Raw genomic sequence first — 22,811 nt, 5'->3', positions numbered from 1 at the left:
CTAAGTAATGCTGATTGTTATGCCAGTTGCTACTGCTGACCAAGGTAGTTCAGGAATTTGGCTTAGGTGAAGTGGCTCTTTTTGCAAATGCGACTTAGTACTGTTGCACACTGAACAAGAACAAAGCACTTTATCAATGTCTTTTGATAGAGAAGACCAAAATACTAGTCCTCGCCCCTTTCTTTTGGTAGAATCAGAACCTGGGTGGCCACAATGCAAAATCTGAATGTATTCATGTTGTAAGGAAGTAGGAACAATAACTTTCAGACCTTTGAAAATTATACCATCTTCCATCAGCATCTCATCTCTGTATGGAAAATAAGGTTGCATTTCTGGCAGTGCACAGGAGTGCTCTGACAGCCATCCTACAATGATGAAGTGGTTGAGTTTTCACAAAACTGGACCAGTCTTTGTATGAACTCTCAGCTCATCAAGTCTTGTAGTAGAAAAATTACATACTTCATGACATCAAAGTCAAAATTCACTGCATCAAGCTGTTCCGTGGTACTTCTGGGTGATCTGTATAAGGTATCGGCCAGATAAAGAAGTTTATATTTTGTAAAAAACATTTTGAAATTATACTTTTGCAATCTGAGCATCATTCTTTGAAGTCTTGCTGGAGCTGGATGCATAGGCTTCTTTAAAATATTGACTAGAGGTTGATGGCCAGTTTTTATTTGGATAGCTTGGCCATGTGATTATAATCATGGAACTTCAAACATGTGAACACAATTACCAAAAACTCCTTCTCAATTTGAGCATACTGCATCTCAGTTTGGTTAAGAGTTCTAGATCCATAGGCCTGCCCTTTTGAAGAATAACTGTACCAAGACCGAACTTTGAAGCAACACAGGAAAAAAATACTGTTTTGTGGACATCATAGTATCTTAATTTAGATGGGTTAGCAATTTGCTGTTTGAGGTTATCAAATGCTCTCTGGTGTTGTTCTAACCATGACCATGCAACACTTTTGCATGTCAGCTCTCTTAAAGGTGCTGATAACTCACTAAAATCAGGGATAAATTTGCCCAGATAGTTAACCATACCAAGAAAATGGTGTAGGGCTTGGACATTGTCTGGAGCTGGCATCTGTAGAATGGCTACTTGCTTGGAAGAGTCTGGTCGTAAGCCTGTACTGGTAAATAAATGACCTACATAAGTAATTTCTGGTAATTGAATTTGCATTTCAGATGATTGAGCTTTACATTCACTTCACATGCTCTATCCATAACTTTCCTGAGGTTTCTGTCATGCTCTGCTTCACCAGTGCCTCCAAACAGTAAATCATCAACTTTTATAGCGCACGGGTAGCCTGAAATAATATGCATGCTGAAAACCTTCAATGGCAGAATTTATTCCAAAAAACATCCTGAGGAATCTTTATCTACCAAATGGGGTACTGAATGTAGTCAGTTGTGAATATTTGCAATTAAGCATTACTTGTCAAAATGAACGCCTTGCATCTAAGACATAAAAAACAGTGGCATTTGGCATGAGGGTGGCAATCTCCTTGACTGGATGCATAGGATGATGAGGTATTTTTAATGCCTTGTTCAAGTCTCTTGGGTCAATGCATATGCTAATTTCATCTGATTTTTTTTTCTTATGGGCAGCTACCATGGAAGACACCAACTCAGTTGGTTCTGTGACTGGACAAATTACAACTTGCGGCACCATTTTTTGTAACTGGACCTTGACTTTGTCTTGCATAGCTATTGGAACTCTCCTTGCTGGTCTGAACACTGGACTGACCTCTGGGTCTACTTGCATGGAGTACACAGCTGGAAGTTTGCCTAGCTTGTTGTTGAAAACATCAGGATACTCTGAGAAAATGGTGTCACTGAAGCTGGAACTGGGACATGTGCTTATATGATGGACTTCTTTGGTAAACGAAACCAGTTTCATTCTTAAACTGCCTCTGAGACCAAATAATGACTGTACAGGTCTTCTGATGACATAACATTGTAAGCTGTTACTGTTCCCAGTCGAATAGCATGAAAGCACTGCTGAGCATTCGGTTTGTATCTCTTCACCTCCATAAGCAACAAGCATCACACAGTTGACCAAGTTAAGTTACTCACCAGCCCTCACTTCAGCAAATGTTTCTGCTGACATCAAATTACACTTTGAACCAGTGCCTACTTTGAGCTCCATGGGCTTACCATTGATCAGGATAGTACAAAATACTTCATTCTTTGCCAGCAAATCTACTGCATTAACCTTTTCACCGACCACTGATACACCATCTACATAGAAAGTAGGGTCGCAAATCTCTACATGATCAACTTGCTTTGTTGAGTGACAGGTGAAAACAGCCCTCTCCAAAGCCAGAAACACAGCATCAATGGGACCGGATGGTATCCCAGGCTGCATCTTACATGAGCTCCAAAAAGAACTAAACCCTCACATAAATTCACTGTTCAAACTCAGCCTTACTACAGGATATGTACCCAAAGAATGGCATACAGCAACAGTTATCCCACTCCACAAAGGTGGCGCCACAACGGATCTTGGGAACTATCGTCCTATAAGCCTGACTAGCCTGGTCTGCAAGTGCATCATCATGGATCTCATAAACAACAACATTGGGAACCTCCAGACACTGGGCCCTATCCAATTTGGCTTTGTTAAAGGCAGATCTTGCCGCTTAAACCTAGTAGACTTCTTTGAAACAGTTATCAAGGCCATAGACAAGGGAAAGGTAGTCCACACTGCCTACCTAGACCTCGCAAAGGCCTTTGATACAATACCCCACTCTGGCATTATAGATAAGCTTACCAGCTTAAACATTAATCCCTATGTCATGAGATGGGTTGTAAACTGGCTCATGGATAGAACTCATATGGTCAGAGTCGAGGGTGCCATGTCCGACTCCAAACCGGTTACAAGTGGCGTCCCACAGAGCGCAGTCCTGGGACCCCTCTTATTTGGTATTTACTTTTCTGAGGTACAGGCAAGCACGGGAGGACTATGGCTGACCAAGTTCGCAGATGATTACAAACTGGGAGCCATAATCGACTCTCCAGCTGACACAGACATCCTCCAGAAGGGTCTTACAGAGACGAATACCTGGTGTCAGAACCATGACCTCAAGCTAAATGCCAAAAAGTGCATAGTCATCCCCTTTGGGAAAAATAAAGTGCCCACAAACTACCACATAGGTGGTAATCCACTAAGTACGGAAGATGTAATTAGGGATCTGGGGACCCAAGTAGACAGCAACCTCTCCTTTGATAATCACATTGCCAAAGTGGTTAGAAAAACCTTCTTTATAGCCCACCTAATCATGAAAGGGTTCACATCTAGATCAAGAGAGGTCATTGTGCCCCTCTATTCATCGCTCATCAGGCCCAGAATAGAGTACAGTACCCCATTTGGGATATACCTTACCCAACATCTGCAACAGCTGGAAAGACCCCAGAAGTACCTCACCAAGAGGATTGTGGGCCTCAAACAGATGCCCTATGCAGCTTGACTAAAGAAACTCCAGCTCTACAAAGTTGCTTACCGCCTACTCAGAGGTGATCTCTGCCTGACGTACAAGGCCATGTCTAACCTGGAATTAATGGACATGCTCCACCTCAAGAAAACCAAATCCCTTAGAGCTACACTTTCCAGGGATTTTAAGCCTCAGCTCAACAATAAATAGGACATGCTGGAGGGATAGATTCATATCCCAAAGGCTTCTCTCGCTCTGGAATAGAATCCCAATCCATGTTAGGCAGAGCCCCCCACTGACCCTCTTCAAGAGAAATCTTGACGAGTGGATGGGAAATCGTAAATTTACTCCTGGGATCACTTCTATAGCCCTGCTGGACAGAGGCTCAGGAATCTAATCAAATCTAAAAGGGAGGCAAAAGCCAACACATTCTGGCTAGGCTTATAAAAATGCCCTAGAGCAGATAGCCTAGTACCTACCTATGAACTGAATGAGGCTTGCTTGATTTACAAAACATTTGAAAATGGTTCCATTTTTTACACTTGTGGCATTGCTGACCAAATGCTAAGCACTTCTCTCTTTTAGACTCATGACTGGCACCACAATTACGACAGTTAACAATACAACTTGACTTGAATTTTGCTTGGCACCACAATTACGGCAGTTAACAATAAAACTTGACTTGAGTTTTGCTGACTCACTCTTATACTGTACTCAGCATGTCCTTTTTACTGAGCTAGTCTTGGAACTTGCCAGAAAGTTATGGGATCTCCCAGTGGAACCCACAGGGGTTGCAGCTGCCATGTGCTTAGGCCTGTTTCTGCTTGCCACATGTTGCATGCTGTCTACATTTACTCTAGAGGCTTCCAAAACTATGCTTTTATCACTTGCAGGCATACTTGTGTGCCTTTCTGTGAGCTCATGGATTTTACAAATCTCTGTGTCTTTGCTTAACATTAAATCATTGCCATGAAGCAAAATCTTTCTCACTGCAGCACTATTAACACCACATACAAGCCTGTCCTTTATTGACCCATCTTTCAAGTCACCAAATCTGCATGTTTTGGCTTTGTTTCTCAAGTCATTGATATAAGCTGCAAACGTGCCTCTCTAATGTAATATTCATCTGGGGGTTGCACATTTCCCTAAATTTACGTTTTAAACACTCGGGGTCCACCCTTGATTCAGCCAGTACCACAATATGGTGGTTTCCCCCTCTCCTGCATATACATCTGGTGCATACACAAATGAACGGTCTCTTTCAATAGCCTCTGACCCAGCTAAGTTAAGCAAAATGAATGCCCTTGTATGTGCATCTTTGTCAGAAAAAGCTGCTTGTATGGAAATTTCGTATTCCTGCTCAAATACTCTCCAATTCTCTGCTATATTATGATCAAACACAAGTGGACTTGGTCTGCAAAATGCCTCTGCCATATCAACACACAGTAGTGAAAGTGCTTGGAATTACGTACAAACATACACACATAAATATATATGCCAGAACTTTATTCCAGTACTTGTAATTATGCCCAATAGCACAACAAACTCCTTGAAATAACTGCACTTTGCCAAATAAGTCTCTGTAGCACAAGAACACTCTGAAATCACTGCACTTTGTGAAACCATTCCTTATCCGTGTAAGAAACACTTCAAAATTACTGTACTTTGTGAATAAACTGTACACAGCAGAAGAAGCTCAGAGTAAGAAACACTACAAGATGAATGCACTTTGCAAATAAACTGTGCACAGCACAAGAAACTTTAAAAATGGCTGTACTTTGCAAATGGCACTCTGAGAATAAATGTACACATCACAATAAACTTTTCAAAATGGCTGTACTTTGACTGCACTTTGCAATATAACTGTACTTTGCACCCAGTAAACTCTTTGAAATAATTCTACCGTAAAAAAGCACACACTCTGCAAACACTTTGCACACTCTGAGAAACTTCAAACAACTCTAGTTATGCTTTGAATGGCTTTGGTCAATGCAAAATAGTAGTTTGTGCCCAAAACACGGTCTTTTAAAAAACATGCAGTCGCCTTGCTCTTTAAGCTTAATTTGTCCTTTTATTGTACTCATTATGCCCTTTTAATCTCTTATCATGCTCAATATACTTTTCTTGTACCCGTTTTACTTTAAACATGCTCATTATGCAAACCAATAGTAATGCTGAGCCCCATATGAATATTTCTGCTAGTTTTATCAAATATTGTAGTTTTGAAATTTCATTTAATTAATAATGCATTTTGTGGCTTCCTTTTGATTGATAATACATTTTGTGCTACTCATTTGATTAATAATGTGTTTTGTGCCTTACAAATGCTACGTTTCATTTTCTTTGCCAAATAAATAATTTATGCAGTTTTTGTTACCTTAAGTTAGTTTCTGGCACGTTTTTGTTTGTCTGAGCTCCGTTTCACGCAACCAGCTCAGTCTGCCTTCACCTTCAGCTCTGCACCTCATGGCTTGAAGAAGTTGCTCTCTTAATCCCGGTTCTGACACCATGTTGTTCATCTGGTCAGGAAAAAACAGACAAACATTCATGGGTTCAGTTCAAGTAGTTTTATTACACACAAACACATCAAATGAGGATTTGTAACTTAAACTTAAATAAACTTACAAACAGACTGGCTACCACACACATACATGTTAACACTCTGGCTGTTCACTCAAAATGGCACTGTTGCCTGCATGTGCTCACTATTTATATGCACGTGCTTACATCTGAAAATGCTTCTTAAAGGTACATACACACACTGCGATCTACACAGCATCCTAAAAAATCTGCCTAAGTACATGACAGCATTTATGATGCTGCTAGAAGCTTTGCTTCACATTTCCATGGTCCTTTCCTAAGTTGCCTAAAGCTAAGACAGTCCCAAACCTCTTATCAATGACACTAGAAGAAATGGGAGCAGAAAGCGTCAGATGATCAGCTGGAAGGTATGCAATGGGGATGTTCAAAAAAAACAGATAAAAATTCTGCATGGAACAGTAGTTTAATGCTTTACATTATAATGTATTTCAAAGATGCTCACAACACTTGATTCACTAGTTTGGTTCTTATTGGGGGAGTGGGACACCTCTGAACTGTTATTGATTTGGCAGAACATCAGTGATTTTTGCCTTTTTCCTCATAAAAATTTAGATTTTTTTTTTATGCCGAGGTGAGTCCTGCATGGAGTTTGCACAATGGGGGAGGGGTGGGGCAAATGCCCAAACCCAGGGATAATTTTTAAACATTTCTCTAAGTCACTTAAAAAAATAACAGAACAACAGTCATGCCTCTCACCTGTCCTTGATTAATACCACCTGACTTCTTTGCTCAGTAATTCTGGGTAAAGCCGAAAATAATGGGGGAGGGACAAAAAAGGCCCCAAATCAGCGACTTGTTTTTAGATGTTACTCTAATTCACTTAAAGGATCACACAAACAAGTTTTGCATCAACATGCATTTTCTGAACAGTAAGCATGAAACTCTGATGTCTGGCATCATCGATTGACTGTAATCCTCAGTGATAAAAATCAAATATTTTTGAAGGGCAAAAATATGATGCAAAAATTGGGGACAGTTTAGAGCTACGTTTGATTTTCGGGGTCGTTTGATTCTAGCTCAGAATTTTTCATCGGTTTCTCCTAAAGTCTCTAATTTTTCTGTTGATGTGGTGATTTACCATAAACAAACAGTGGCAGTCAGTATGTTTACTTCAGAGGACTATGTTAATTAAAGACCTCTTTTTATTTTATATTTTTTATTTGCTGTTGTTTAACCAGGATAGTCCATTGGGCCCAAATAACCCGTTTTCAATGGAGTCCTGGGGAGAAAAGCTCCACATACAGATTATACAAAGATTATGTTACACAATACATAAAATACAAAGATTAATTTCAATGCATAGATTAAGTATCAAACAAAACCAGTAACAGAGGCGAAATATAAAAAGAAATAGTATTGTGTTTGTTTTTAATTATTTGGTTACCTCTTATTGTATCAAGTTTTAAAAGCAGTAGTATTAATACACAAACACTGTCTCGGCTTTCAGGCTGTTGCCGTTTTTTTTTTTTTGGGGGGGGGGGGGTCTGTTCATGATTCTAAAGATATGAGATTCAAAGTTATGCAACAGGTTTTGCAGCGTGCATTTTTGAACAATGACTGGTATGAAACGTATTCTAAACACTGAATGTGTGACAGATCTCTTCAATGTGGAACTTCGAGGAACATGAACTTTAAGACCCCAAATGAGATGCATTCTTCGTAGTGAGGTATACATGAGAGTTATGTGCTCGGCAGTTGGTGGATTACAAAATCCCAAAGACATGTAGGGGTGAACCAGCGCAGGTGTACTTAGCATGTACGTGCGTGAAACTGTGAATGAATTAAGCCTTCATTTGATATAAAACAAAACAGCTGTACACAAAATTATTTCCTACACCACTTAAAATATTATTTTACTTATATACACATTCTACACTAAACCATACAGTAAGGTCCACAAAACGTTACTCTACCACCCTAATTTATCCATGGTAATATTAAGAATCTTGAGCAACCGCACCTATTTTCAACCTGCAGCACATGTCGAGCGGAGTGACGTGATATAGACTTCATATACGTCTTGGGCGGGGCTTCACTTAGCAACTGTCATAGTGGACTGTCCAAAGACTTTAATCAAACTAAACGAAGTTTTTAGGGCCTTTATACTGACGCATTCTAAAGGTAATTTTATTGGAACTATTATTGTGTAGTAGGGACATTTGTTTGTTGAATGTTGACATAGCTTAATTTTGTGCAGCCGCAATGGAGTAGTATGTTACCGGCATCAGTGAGTGTTGCTGTTTATAAATTAGTGGATATATGAGGTTATTTGCAGTACTCTAGTAATTCTGGTGGAATGATAATATGAGTTAAATGGGGTTACTGACAATACTTATGTTTTGTTAGTAAGTACTTCTTATGACAAAAGTATACAGTGTGTCAAGTCTATATACACTGAGATTGCACAACGTGTTTGTACTGCTGTAGGGGTGTTTCGGAATACAGATGAAGAAACGTTCAAATGCAGAATGTTGACATCGTCGGTCGCAATAGAATGTGTCATTGGGTATTTTTTTTAAAATAACCGTTGCTTTCAAAACTGTATGGTAAAGGTTAGATGAAATGAAAAGTTGATAAATTTACTGCAAGGGAAAATTTGATAAGGGAAACAGAGTAGACTATATACATAATCATTGTAATAGATAGTGGTTATCATTTGGGTTCTTTTTAACTATTAACGTTTGCATTAGAAGAATTGCAAACGCACGTAAAGTGGACATTTGTATATTTTTGCAGATTAACTCCAAGACTACTGAAAGGTGATTATGAGGGACTTGTTAAAGCTGAACGTTACTAAGACTTGGCAGCACACCTTTAGTTTCAAATGATCTTGTGGCATTCATTATACAGAAGTGGCAATGTGAATAAGTAATTAATGATTATTGGCTGTCACAACAATGATAAAGGGCAGTCTTGGAGGCTACAATTCATATATCTTAAAGATGACCACAGTGTGGACATGACTGATAGAGTTTGGTCTGCTGATGCATGAGGCAGACCATTTGAAATGTAGAAGTAAAAATGTTTAACCTGACTGGCAGTTTTGAGTGGGTCTGGTGTATTTGATGCAGAAGTTAAAAAAGACAAATTATTAATTGTCAGCATTAGTATGTTTATAAATATTAGAACTTATTGTGCATCAAAAATAACTTTTTCACTGCAACTCTAAACTTTAATATATACCCAAAATAGTTGGTTTGAATAAAAAAGCAATACATTTTTCTTCACTTGTGTGTATGCACACAGATATCCGTCCATCCATCACCTCCCTTTTCCCATTCTAGCCTGTAAGGTCAGGGTGTCGCATCAACAGTGACCATCGTCTAGATCCAATGTATATACCGCAGGGTGACTAGCCCTGACAGTTATTCTTCCTACCAAACGCACACACTTATACCCATGGCCAGTTTAAAGTGTCCAGTCCACCTACTGCATGTTTTTAGAATGTGGGAGAAAACTGTAGCACCTTTAAAAACCCCACTAAACACAAGGAAGACATGCAGACTTTGCATAGAAGGCACCCCAACTGAGAATCAGTCTGGGGATCATCTTACTATGAGGTGATGGCATTATCTGTTGCACCACTGTGACTCAGTCACTCACTGTCTCTCTCTCTCTACAAATCCTGGGTGTTATTTGCTCTCTGTGTCTTAAAATCTCAGATATTATTTGCTCTGTCTGTGTAAAAAATCTTGGATGTTATTTGCAGTATGTATTACATTGGTTTATTGACTAACACATAATCCTATTGACAGTCTCTTGTATAACTAATTCCCAGGATAGAAATTTACTTTGTTGCCGTAGAAGTGCTTTATGTCAGTGTGGCACAGTGGGATGTTATGTTTGTGTAGCCTTTGACACTCTTCCATGCCTTTAAACCATACCTCTCAAACTCCTAGTGCAAGTATTTTGGACTAATCCAAAAATAATGGGAGAACAAAGATCCAAAATTGGGGACAAATATTAAATACTGCTCTTATAAACTTAGAAATTTGATAGAGTAATAGGTTTCACATTAGTATGCATTTTCTGAAGGATATGAAGTCTGAAACTCAAATGTTTGTCTTAATTATGATCAGTCCTCAGTAATTTGACTGAAAGCCACAGATTTTTATGAGGAATGGACCAAAAATATGAGGCAATATTAGGGCATTCTGTGAAACTGAACAGCTGAGAGGAATGGCTTTAAACTGTAGTGAACGAATGGTGCAAAGCAGAAGGTCAAAGTGAGAAGTTGAAGAAATGTATACTTTCCCAGAGCCAGAGAGCAAACTGTGTAACATTTTCTTAGGCATACGTTTAGATACAGGTAGTACATTTGCGACACACACACACACACACACACACATATATATATATATATATATATATATATATATATATATATATATATATATATATTATTTACACTTGAACTGTATGTGAGCATTTTACATGAATTCATCTAAAGCATGGAGATAATATCTCTCATTCTTGTATTATGACTGCAAGCCATGTTATAAAATTTTAATATGACCAGAGTTTAGAGGACTGAAACGATGATGTAAGGTTGTGCTGTAAATGCATTGCTTTATTTTTTTGTCTAAAAAATGTATACACAAAGCTAAAACAGAGGAAGGGGGAAGTGAACAGCAACACACAACACGTAAAGAAAAACAAGCAATTAGTAATTCAGTTGACTTTATGCATAAAAAATAGATCCCATAGTCAGTATTCAAAGGTAAAGCACCTGTCATTGGGCATAATGCAGCAAAAAGTATGTATAACATTAGGATGAACTATAAAGTAAAAAAAATGTAACATAAATGTGAAAATCTTCGAAATACGATGCAGGATATTATTAAGAAGACAAGGACAGACTTTGATTAATTCAGAATGATTGTTTGGCTATATAAGAGATCTTATAGGCTTTAACGTGTTTAAAAAATAGTTGAGATAATTCTATCCAGTTCAGAGCAGACAGATCTGACTAATTCCTTTTAAACTTTTATAAACATAAATATAATAAGAGCTCTTTCTTATATGATTCAATAGTGCAGTGAGATGATTGTATTCATCATTATGAACAGAATAAAATAAAGTAAAGCAATGGGTAGAAAGCAGTGTACTCCTTTCCCCTAATAAATACAGGTGACAGTTGGTAGGAGATAGATGCAAACTGATACTTTTTTTGAAGTACAGAAAAATATTTATATATGATACGTGGATATGTTCACATGAAGTCTGCTCCCTTTAGAAATAAACATCTGTTTCCGTCCCTTTTTCTTTTCATCTTTCTTTATGTTGTTTTCCTTTGGGTGAATTACAATTTTACAATAAAGCCGTACATGAAAATTACTGTTGGACATGCAGTCTGTGTTCTAAATTTTTGATCGTAAAACAGTCTGTTTTACTTATGCTGTGATATACTTGAGGGAGGTTGTGGACATTGAGGCTGTTCTGAAGGCTGGGAACAAATAGACTATCCCCGGGATTCATGAAGCTTGCGCCAGGTGCAGGCGTAGCATCGGCGTTCTAACACCAAATATGGGCACCGAGCAATTCGGGTATGAGCTGTTTCCACGTGCACTACCTGCGTACGCTACGCCCACACGACTCCTGAGCCCTGTATGCTAATTACCCGATGTGCAGCAGTGTAGCATGCAAATGAAGGTATGTAGCGATCCAGGAAGTGGTGCAGGTGTAGTGTAAGCATGCAGAAATGTAAACCGTAGAAAACGGTTTACATTTATGCAAACATAAAATCGGAGCCATGACAGCCGACCAAACATATGTATTATATTGTTAATATATGCCAATGGCTAAATATACATCCATTGCCATAAAAAATGCACAAAATATAAAATTAACATTTAATATATATAGTCGCACTATAGCGACGTGGAAGCGCAGGGTAGCGGTGCACAAAGGGGATGGCAAGGAAAATATAAAAATATAGAGTAAAACCGCAATAAAACGCGTATCACGATTTCCCCATAATAGTCAATGGCAGGCATGCTACACCATGCTATGGCGCAAGGGTTGTTAAGGGGCTATGACAGTATTATGCACAGAAGCTAGGAATTAGTAGGCAATGCCATGCAAATGAGAGGAGTAATAGTGAATCACAGATTCCCCGCTGGCGTAAGGATGCACTTCACAGCATAGTGTTACAACACCGAGGTGTGCCCTTGAGATAAAGATGACATCAGGAGAGGGGTGTGTCGCCATTGCTGTAAGCACATTGGAGCATTGCTAAACCGGTTTGCCCCTAGCTTGGCAAAGCTGCAGGATAAGGGGTGTGTTGAACTGGCCATAGCAATGCTTAGCTGAGAGTACACAAGGTAACCGAGTATGCATGTGAACGGAGATGAAAACGCGTGTAAACCCAGTAAACGGGTTTACGCAGCGTGCACTGCAGCTGAAACAGGAAGGATATAGGAAAGAAATAAGGAAATGTTGCAGCAGTGAAATTGTAGTACAAATGACTAATTAACACCTAGGAGCCTACAGTGGGCCTACAGTGGGCCATTGACAGCAGCTAACAAGGCTGCAAGCAGCTACCTGCAGAACAGGAAAGGGGAGGGGCTGTACTGCAAAGAAAACAGTAAAGTGTCAAAGCAGAACAAAGCCAATTTGCTGTATATCAGCTACAAGGCACATTTTGCCATGACTGGGTAGGGAAAGTACAAAATAAGAAAGATGGCAGGTGGATGCATGCTTGATAATGGGAGGGTATCCAGGTTTAAAGTGAATTAAAGGGCAACAAATTAATCAAGGCAGGCAAGCAGATCTCCACAGTAAAGGCCCCACACTTGCAGTACTCATTGCAAAACCCATAATTAAGACACGCTGCAGCTGGAATAGCACATACACACCCACTGACATCAGCAGCATCCATAGCACAATAGTATAAAGTGTGAAAGCACCTCACACACATTTGTGTAGTCCCATACACTCTGCACCAGTGGTGTATACTGACTGGGAACTTTTAGTATGTACATGTTAGGGGCTGCCAGCTTTGATCCACCAGCAAGTGTTGGAGACTGAAGGTGGTGTGGAGGATGATGCACATGACCACCTCAGGCACCAGAGGAGGAGAGTGTTCAGACCCAGGGTAACCTACCAGGGGCTACATGATCTGGAGATAGTAGAGCATTACAGGGTGAACAGGGACATCCTAAGCAACTTGTGGAGCTGTACCAGCCACGCCTCAGAGCCAGAACAAACAGAGGGGAACCCATCTCAGTGGATACGAAGGTATGTGTAAGCCTGAGAATACTAGCTACAGTTACCTTTCAAAGACCAACTGGGGATATCATGGGGATCTCACAGGCGTCAGCATCCAGGGTACTACACCAGTTCCTGGATGCCATGTTACCACATGCCAATGCGCACATATACTTCCCCCGAACGCAGGAGGAGTTGGCCAGCAATATGCGTCTCTTCCTCCATGTGGCAGAATACCCGGAGGTACTGGGTGCAATAGACTGCATGCAGTCACCACCCAGTGAGCAGGGTAGGCTCTATATAAACCGCAAGGGATACCCTTCCATCAACTGCCAGGTCGTGTGCAATGCCCGGGACATTATCATGGATGTGTGTGCTGGCAGCCCTGGAAGCTATCACGACTCCCACATCTGGCATGCCTCACAACTGTATCAGTTATTTGCCAGGGGGGACATCCCAGATGGCCACCTGGTGGGGGATGCTGGCTATGCACTGGAACCGTGGATGATGACTCCCATCAGAAGTGCGCACACACCCATGCAGGAATGCCATAATGAGGCACATGCACAAACCAGAATCATCATAGAGTGTGTGCTTGGGATGCTGAAATCACGGTTCCATTGCTTGGACATATCTGGTGGAGACTTGCAGTACTCTCCAGGCACGTGTGCCCACATCTTCATAGTATGTGCCATGCTACACAATATGGCCCTGTGGAAACAGCTGCAGCAGGGACAGAACGGTGAAGGCCCTCACAGCCCACCACCATTGCCAAGGGCCCCACAGGCACAGAGGTACTCAGAACATGAAAACCCTGAGCCAGCCCCAGTAGGCAGACGGTGGCGTGCCCAATATGCCCATGCCTTGGCAAAGAGGGAACGTATAGCACACACACACTGACAGTGTAGGCACCGACACCTTTCTCCACCTACACACACACAGTAAAAATGGATGGCACACACACAAGACTACCTGTAAATTGTCATGTATAGGCAGTCTACTGTGTGCATCCAACATAGGCAGCCCTCAACTATTCCACACACAACTGCCATTGGCACAAGGTAAGTCAACACCTGAACAGTAAATTAAGCTATCAGCATGTGCTGATACTGTATGTATAGATTCATAGGTAGGTATTTGGCCAACTGCCAGAGGCCATTCATAAGCCCAGCCAAAATGTGTCAGCTTTTGCCCCCCCATCTTTTCATTAACTGTCCCTCTGTGGAGCAGAGCCAATGGCGGGATCCCTGGGGTGCATCTGCTGTTCCCCATCCACTCTTCAAGGTTTCTCATGCAGAGTGTTAGCGAGGAGCTCTGTATAATGTAGTTAGGGATGTTGTTCCAAAGTATGGGGAGTGTCTGTGACAGGAATCTGTCCCTCTAGCATCTTCCAATTATTGTTGTGGCAAGGTTCAGCTCACTGTGCAATGGATTCCCATAGGTGGAGCATATCCATTAAGCCTGAGTTCGACATGGCTGTGTTGGCCAGCGGAGGTCATCTCTGGGTAAACGAGATGCCACTGAGTAAAGCAGGAGTTTATTCAGTCTGGCTGCATAGGCCATATGTTGGAGGCCAGTATTCCCCTTAGCAAGGTACATTCGTGGATCTCCCAGCTGTTGGAAGTGTCTTCTGAGGTACATACCAAATGGGTTATTATACCCTATGATGGGACTGATGAGTGATGAGTAAAGGGGCACTATAACCCCAGTATGTCTAGATGGGAATCCTTTAGTAATCAGATGGCCTACATATAAAGGATGTCCTAACTACTGTGGAGATATGATTGTCAAAGGGGAGTTCACTATCTACCATAGTCCCCAGATACCCCATTACCTCGTCCGTATTAAAGTGACTGCCACTTATGTGTTAATATGTGGGTGCTTAATATTCCACAATGGAATGACCATGCAGTTAGTGGCACTTGGTTGGAGACCATGACATTGACACCCACTCTCTGTGAGGCCCCTTGAGGGATGTCTGTGTTAGCTGGACTATCAGTCATGGCTCCCAGTTCGCAGTCATTGCCAAACATGGTCTGCCATAGTCCACCTGTGTTTGCCTGTACCTCTGAGAAGTATATGCCAAACAGTAGGTCTCCCAGGACTGAGTTCTGTGGGACACCAGTCGTGACTGGTCAAAAGTTGGACCTGGAGACCGCTAGTCATACCGTGTGGGTTCTGTGTGTAAGCCCCTTGGCAACCCACCCTTTGATGTATGGGTGTATGTACAGGCTTTTGTGTTTATCAATAATACCTGAGAGGGGCATGGTGTCAAAAGCCTTGGTGAGGTCCAGGTAGTATGTGTGAACCACCTCCCCATCCTCTAATGTCTTGGTGACTGTATGTAAGATGTCAAACAGGTCCAGTAGGCATGAACTGCACTTCAAGCTGACCTGGGTTGGGCCACGTGTTCGGAAGTTACCAATGTCTTTGTTAATGAGTGCCATGAGGATGCAATCCATACCATTGCAGACCAGGCTAGTCAGGCTTATGGGGTGTTGGCGATATCAGGGTCAGCATATTTTGTGCTATATTTCCCTGGCACAGTGCAAATCTGTGTGTCACCACTTAGATCCTTGACATAGCCAAAGAAGGCTTTGTGGTTATCTTTCGAATCCTTGCGTATTCTCCTGCTGATGTTAGCCTTGGATGATGTCATGAGGGACCTACATATCATACTAATAGTGGTCACGGATGTCTGCCCTTAGTGGGATTTGCTGTTTGTCTGGAACAATGCCCTACATCTGTAGTATAGCCTGTTTATTGCAGAGGTCCACCAGACTGGTGTCCTTGTCTAGGAGGAGTGAGTTCTGGTTTACCAGTGATGGCATGATCCGTACATCCATGTAGGTGCTTATAGACTGCATTTGTAAATCTGTCTGTATCTTGAGCAGTGTTTCCCCTTAGTGTGGTGGCTGTGAAACCCCCCACCCCAGTCACTAGTAGTGTAAATTTAGCTGTAGGAAAGGTATATATTGTGGTATCCGTGGTTGGAGGAGATGCTTGGGTGTGGAAACTGTGAATAGTTCATGGTCAGATCTAACCAGTGACCGGTTAACCTCTGCTGTGGTGCACCTGTTGCCCATGGTGGTGATGACCACTATTAGTATGTTTCCACCCCTCGTTAGGAAGATTACCACCTGATACAGGGCATATGAAGTGATAAATTCCAGGAAGCGCTGGGCCTGGAAGTGAGTACTGGAGTAAGTTTCCCAGTTAATGGTATGGTAGTTGACATTGACCAATGCCAGGGTGTGTGTTAGGGCTGTCATGTTCTCCATTGTCTCCAGGTAGGTGGCATGGTGGTCCTAGGTCATGGAGGGTGATCCGTAGCAGGCCACAGTTTACATTGCAGTTGTGGCTGATGTTAGCTGCACATGAATGATCTCAGAGGTATCATGCTGCCCCGCTAACCTGGAGGTGTAGGTATCCCTGATGAATATGGATACACCCCCTCCATGTCTGTGTCAGTCCATGTTATGTGGCTGAAATGTGTCGTATGGGTTGTAGTCTGGTAGTGCTGGTATGCTCTCAGGAGCCTTAGGACAGATCTCAGTTACTGCACAGATGTTGATGTTGTCCATCCTGAGGAGTGCTGTGAGTGTATGCATGTTGTGATCACAACCCCTGGTGTTGAGTAGCATAACCCTCATTGATTCTGCTGTTGTGCTGTTTACGGAGCTGGTATTCGCCTTCAAGACTCTCCTAAATAAGGCACCATGGGGGCGCCAATAGCCTTGGCCAGTATTCCAAAGCCTAAGGCTGACGCACAGGCTGGTATGGTATTGTTGCATGCATGTTCCCCATCTGTGCTTGTTTTTCAGCCCTCCTGTAGGTAACCTACTGGTAAGCAATAGAAAGCCTTAAACTTATACAAGTCTTCTAGTTTCCAAGATAGGCTTTTGGAGTGACTAAGTGTCTGTGTTCTGTATGTTCTTGCTGTATTTAACTGTTTCCTTACTACATGGTGATTTCTCACTGTATATTTTGATCTGAAGGTCTGTTTATTCCCATATGTCTGTGATGGCCTGCACTTTAGAGGTTCACAGCCTACTACCTATCTACCCAAGGGCAATTAGAAGCATAGCTACAGTGTGTTGGCTTTCTCCGCACCATTGATGAAGTAACTGCGCGTCTGTCAAGCATAACCAAAGAAGCAATACCAGGCAGAGTTGCTGGAAGCTGTTGAAGACTGGGGTTGTGGAGGGTGACAGGGGCACCTAGTGATCTAAAGAGGGCATGTTAATGTGACAATTCAACACCATTCAATTTCCCCAACAGGTCTCGCAGCTATCAAATTGGACAGGCTCCCCCACCCCCTGGCTGTATAGTTCTGGGACACATGATCCCAGGGGGTGTATATTCTGTTACCCATTCACACAACAAAGTTTCCCTTGAAGTGTGTCATTGAGGGCTATGCTTAATGTAGTTAGGAATGTAATGTATTGTCTCACAGTACATTTGTTATGTTATTTCAAGAGTAAGTGAAGCTCAGTGGGTTTGGGGGCCTCCGCCCCTTGCTTAGCCTAGCTTACACATAGAAATCATCTAAATAGGAAATAGGCGGAAGCAACGTTAATGTCAATAGTGTAATGGTTACAGCATCTGCATAGTATTTGTGCATTTGAAGTCCCAATCCCGATAAAGGCAGGGATGTTTATCATGTTCAAAAGTATACCTTAACCACAGCTTGCATATATAGGTAGTAATCGTCTGTTTAATAAACATTCGAAACATCCATATAAACCAATGTGTGCTGGAGAGTACAGTCGAGAAAATGTAATGTTATGTCAGCACATAGTGAGATGTTACTTCACTGACATGTATATATCCTGAGTAGTTAGCGGATGTGGCCGTGTTTGCACACACAGGTTATACGTTATAAAGTTTGTTTAACTGTGTTTAACCACTGCTGTAATGTCACACAAACACTTTTTTAAACATGCTTACAACTGCTTAAATGAGCCTTATTCTGGAGTAAAAATACATTTGTAAAGCATTGCGGGTGTTGAACCCTGGATCATGCACACTATAGTCATGGGACTTACCACTAAGCCATCTGAGGTGTATACATGTTTCATGGTCTTGAGACTACACCTTATACCATATGCATTCCACTGTAATGATCGCATATGGGACACTCACTCTGTGTACATATGTACAGTACATTGTAATGTACTGTAGTTTGTGAACCAACACATTCCAGTCCACATATGTATTAGTTACAAATTAATACAAAAAAATATATATACATGTCTGTGATGTCTGCACATATATACACACTATATATGTTATACAGTTACATCAATAGCCATATATATAAACATTTATGAACACAGTTCATGACACAGAAGCACTCCAAAGGAATTGGAGTGTACACAAAACACATGCAGCTCTGGTATTATAACTATTAATATTAACCTAATTCATAGAAGGGGTGGTTGTTGTGTATGTGAAGATTGGGGTGGGGCAGGAATGATGGGTAATCAAATCCATGCATCAAGGAGGGCCTGGGTTGGATGTTCAATAAGTGAACTGGAGGGGTATACATGGAGTAATGGGCAATGTAAAAAGGACACAAAACAAGAACCTTTCTCATTCATAATACACCCTGTCATGTCATATTGCAACGCCTAATTTCACAAACATATGAACATTAACATGCATCAGACATATGTACACCAACTGACTGTCACATTTGTTTTCAGTAGTGAGGAATGCCTGTAGTAAAATGTATATTCTAAACACCATAACATTTGTACATATCTCAGATGCCTTAGTGGTAAAGTCAGTGACTGTGGTGTTCATGGTCCCGGGTTCAAGACCTGCAAAGGCTGTTAAGTTATTTTGAGGGCCAGAATAAGGGCTGTTGGATGCAGGAGGATTAAAGCACTCAAGGCGGTTTCCACGGGTTTGCGAGATGGTAAGTGGTGCTGAATCACGGTAAACGGAGAAGCGCTTCATAGGTTTAACCTTTGCTCAACGTCGTGTAGACCACGGGCAAACCTGCTTACAACCGCGTAAATGTGCGTTATTCACAGTTTCCCTACCAGTGCCTACTAATATCACCTTCCAGGATTAGAACCCGCAACCATGTACTCCATCCTCAGAGTAAACTAACACTAAGCTACCTGGGATGTACCTATCCCAGTTGTGTATGCAGACAGTTTAAAATACAAAAGGGAGGAATGTGTTGAAATACGACAACTCGCCATGTACCCAATGAAAGGTGTATATATATATATATATATATATATATATATATATATATATATATATATATGAGATACATAGAGACATGTCGATATATGCAGGTCTGCATATATACTTAGATATATAGATAGTTTAAAAACATCTACACATCTATGGAGGTACAGATAAACGTATGCAATAATATATATGGTACTTGCGTATTATCGCAACCAGATTTCCGCACTGCCATAATTTGGTATGTGTGTGTGGAAACAGGTTGCTTAATCTATAAAGGGGACTGTGAAGAAGAAAACATCACTCTGTCAATGTGGGTATGAGCCACGAAGAGGAGAAAGGGTGAGAGTTTGTACCTCTTTGTTCCTGAAACTACACAGTGGTGCTCCGCTTTGCAGTGCCTGCATTTGTTAAGATGATGTCAGCTACTAGAAAAGCAATACACCCTGCGACAATAGGAGAGTGTCAATATGTCAAGGGCAAGGATTGCTGCTTTTCTTAGGTTAGGTAAAGGAGATTGTCAATATGTCAAGGGCAAGGATTGCTGCTTTTCTTAGGTTAGGTAAAGTGCTGAGTTACACAAACTCCAGTCAATAATTTCAGTTAAGGTGTTAACAAAGTGTCCCCATGGCCATATTTTACAAATACAGATGAACTCAAAATCACTTCATGATTACATGTAGTAAGAACACTTTCCAAAACATCTTATTGCTGAACAATGCGCTTCTTCCTGTACTTTGTGGCTGTTAGCAGTTTTTTTTTAATTTTGACCTGAAGATGTCTTTACAAATAGTACTCCCCCCCCCCCCCCCCAAAAAAAAAAAGTGACCGACCAAAACCATCATTACAGGGTCTGCCTTTGCCTTCTCTGAAGGCTTCCTTCCACACAGTCAAAAGAATCCGTTCGTCAGAACAACAGCAGGCATTATAATTCAAGGGTGCGTGTGTAAGGCACTCTGAAAACAGGGAGCGGGTTTCCTCAAATGTTTGTCTTCCCCTTCACAGACCCTGTAATGCAAAGCTAGTCCACAACAAATAAAACAGATCCTAAATACCACCTTACAGTGGTTTGTGGCCTAGTTTGTACAGAAGTATTCTAAATTCGCAACCGTGAAAATCTGGTTGAGATAATGCGTAAGTACTATATATATATATATATATATATATATATATATATATATATATATATATATATATATATATCTATATACATACATGCATACATGTGTGTAGACAGCATCCAAAGTCTTCATATCCGAGTATATCATGGACCATAGCAATCGCACTTTCCGCCCCCCCCCTCCAAACAATATGAACTTAACCTATGAAGAGTATATGCCAATACACTATTACAAATGTGTTCTATGGACACAGTCACCAACACAACTGCAATGACTGGAAATATCCATGACAGAAATACAAAGACAGCTTTCATTTTGTAAAACTTTATTACATTCCGATGTATTGCCAAAAGGATTCAAGTACTAACAGTACCTGCATTCTATACAGGAAGCATTTAACAGTGCCTTAATGAATCAGCCTGCAATTACCATAGTATTAGCCCACTAAGGGATAGGTGTTCACATAGGGAAAGAACACCCACACACATATATAGACGTATAAAAGGGGTTCCTACACACCTGCATGTGCTATGTACACCCACCAACATCTACCCCACAACCAAAATAATTACATCAATACATATTTTCATACCATAAACAATTATTTAAGTACTGTACAACATCTGCTGAAACCTTAACATACCTGGACACATACACACTAACATGGCCCTATGTGAAATAGTTGCTGTTATACAATTGAACAGCTGCTGATGTAACAGGGTTTGTATGAACTATTCCCGTTTCAGAGGGTTGAAAGGTTCTTACACCAGGAAGTGTTACTTAGTACTGATTATCAGCACATTCTGTGTGTGTGTACTCCTGTAGGTCACAAGGCAAGTATTCTATGTGTGTACTCCTGTAGGTCACAAGGCAAACTCCTCCTATACCACAAGGGATGATATGGGCTTGGAAATCACCAATTCGCTTCCAGCCACTGTCAGTGTCAGGATTGGTCCAACAAGTATGTGCTATAACAGGGGATAGTATATGTCGATATATTGTAACAGTCAACATATGTATGGGTGTATAAGTAAGATGAACATGTCAAAGGTGGGCTTGCTGTGCAAATATGGTTTGCATTGTGGGATATTGTGCCAATAACTGTGTAATGTACAGTATTTTAGGCAGATCTGTATTACATTTTACATAGCAGTTCTGTTATGTTATGCAAACAGTAGTTATGTCTATTGGCAGTTAAATAACAATAACAGGATACATGTCATTTGTATTCATCTGACAGTTTAGCAGCATGATGGCAAAGATAATTGGTAGAGCTAGGTAACTATCCATGCACATAACACATGCAATATCATAGGATCATAGGATCATAGGTTAGTACTAGGCCAACTGCCCTTGAAAGCCATTTTAAGCCTAGCCAATTATCCCCTGTGAGATTCAAACCCTGTACCTTGTGTTTGTAGGCCAACTGCCCTTGAAAGCCATTTTAAGCCTAGCCAATTATCCCCTGTGAGATTCAAACCCTGTACCTTGTGTTTGTAAGGCAAACACCTTAACCATTAGGCCACCCTCCCAACCTCTCTAGCATTGTTTGCAAGCAGTAACAGCTGTGCATGTGTACATGTTATGCAGATGTGTAGTAACCCTTGTTACAGGGCTGGACCTGTCTAGTTTGCAATCAATAACAGCTGTGCATGTGTACATGTTATGCAAATGTGTAGTGACCCTTGTTACAGGGCTGGACCTCTCTAGTATAGTTTGCAAGCAATAACAGCTGTGCATGTGTACATGTTATGCAAATGTGTAGTGACCCTTTTACAGGGCTGGACCTCTCTAGTATCGTTTGCAAGCAATAGCAGCTGTGCATGTTATGCAAATGTGTAGTGACCCTTGTTACAGGGCTGGGCCAAATGGCTATGTGCACACCTACATAGAGTGGATACTGAGAGTAGAGACACACTGGTTGAACTACCAGGTTTGTGTAGCCTAACCTTTCATTGACAACCTAACAGCTGCATGCACATATATGTAAGGTAGTGCACAGTACTGGTAATGAAACTGGTTGCATATCATCTTTAACTCCAGTGTAACATCTGCAGTAGGAGTGTAAGATGTAGGAGACAGCTGCCCATGTGTAATAGCCGCTTCATAGGTGATGGCTTACACTATCTGATTTATATCCAGATCATGTTGATAGTGACATCAGAGTCTATTGATACATGACTCTGTTTGGAGAGTGGGTGTCTGTGCCCAACAGAGCTCATGGTCCTGGTGGA

General features: G+C 41.1%; 1 protein-coding gene across 1 annotated transcript in view; it reads left to right on the top strand.

The window, feature by feature from the left end:
- Positions 1-8,023: 8,023 nt before the first annotated feature.
- Positions 8,024-22,811, top strand: part of LOC122815150 (probable E3 ubiquitin-protein ligase HERC1) — a 5,886,073-nt gene continuing 5,871,285 nt past the window's right edge. Inside the window, exon 1 of the mRNA XM_044087407.1 lies at positions 8,024-8,161. The gene's annotated coding sequence lies outside the window, so the exon portion shown is untranslated. The remainder of the gene's footprint in view (positions 8,162-22,811) is intronic.

Source organism: Protopterus annectens, chromosome 1.part1 (genome assembly GCF_019279795.1).
Source record: "Protopterus annectens isolate FY-2018-M chromosome 1.part1, PAN1.0, whole genome shotgun sequence".
NCBI classification, from domain to species: Eukaryota; Metazoa; Chordata; order Ceratodontiformes; family Protopteridae; genus Protopterus; species Protopterus annectens.
This window is presented reverse-complemented; position numbering and strand designations above follow the sequence as displayed.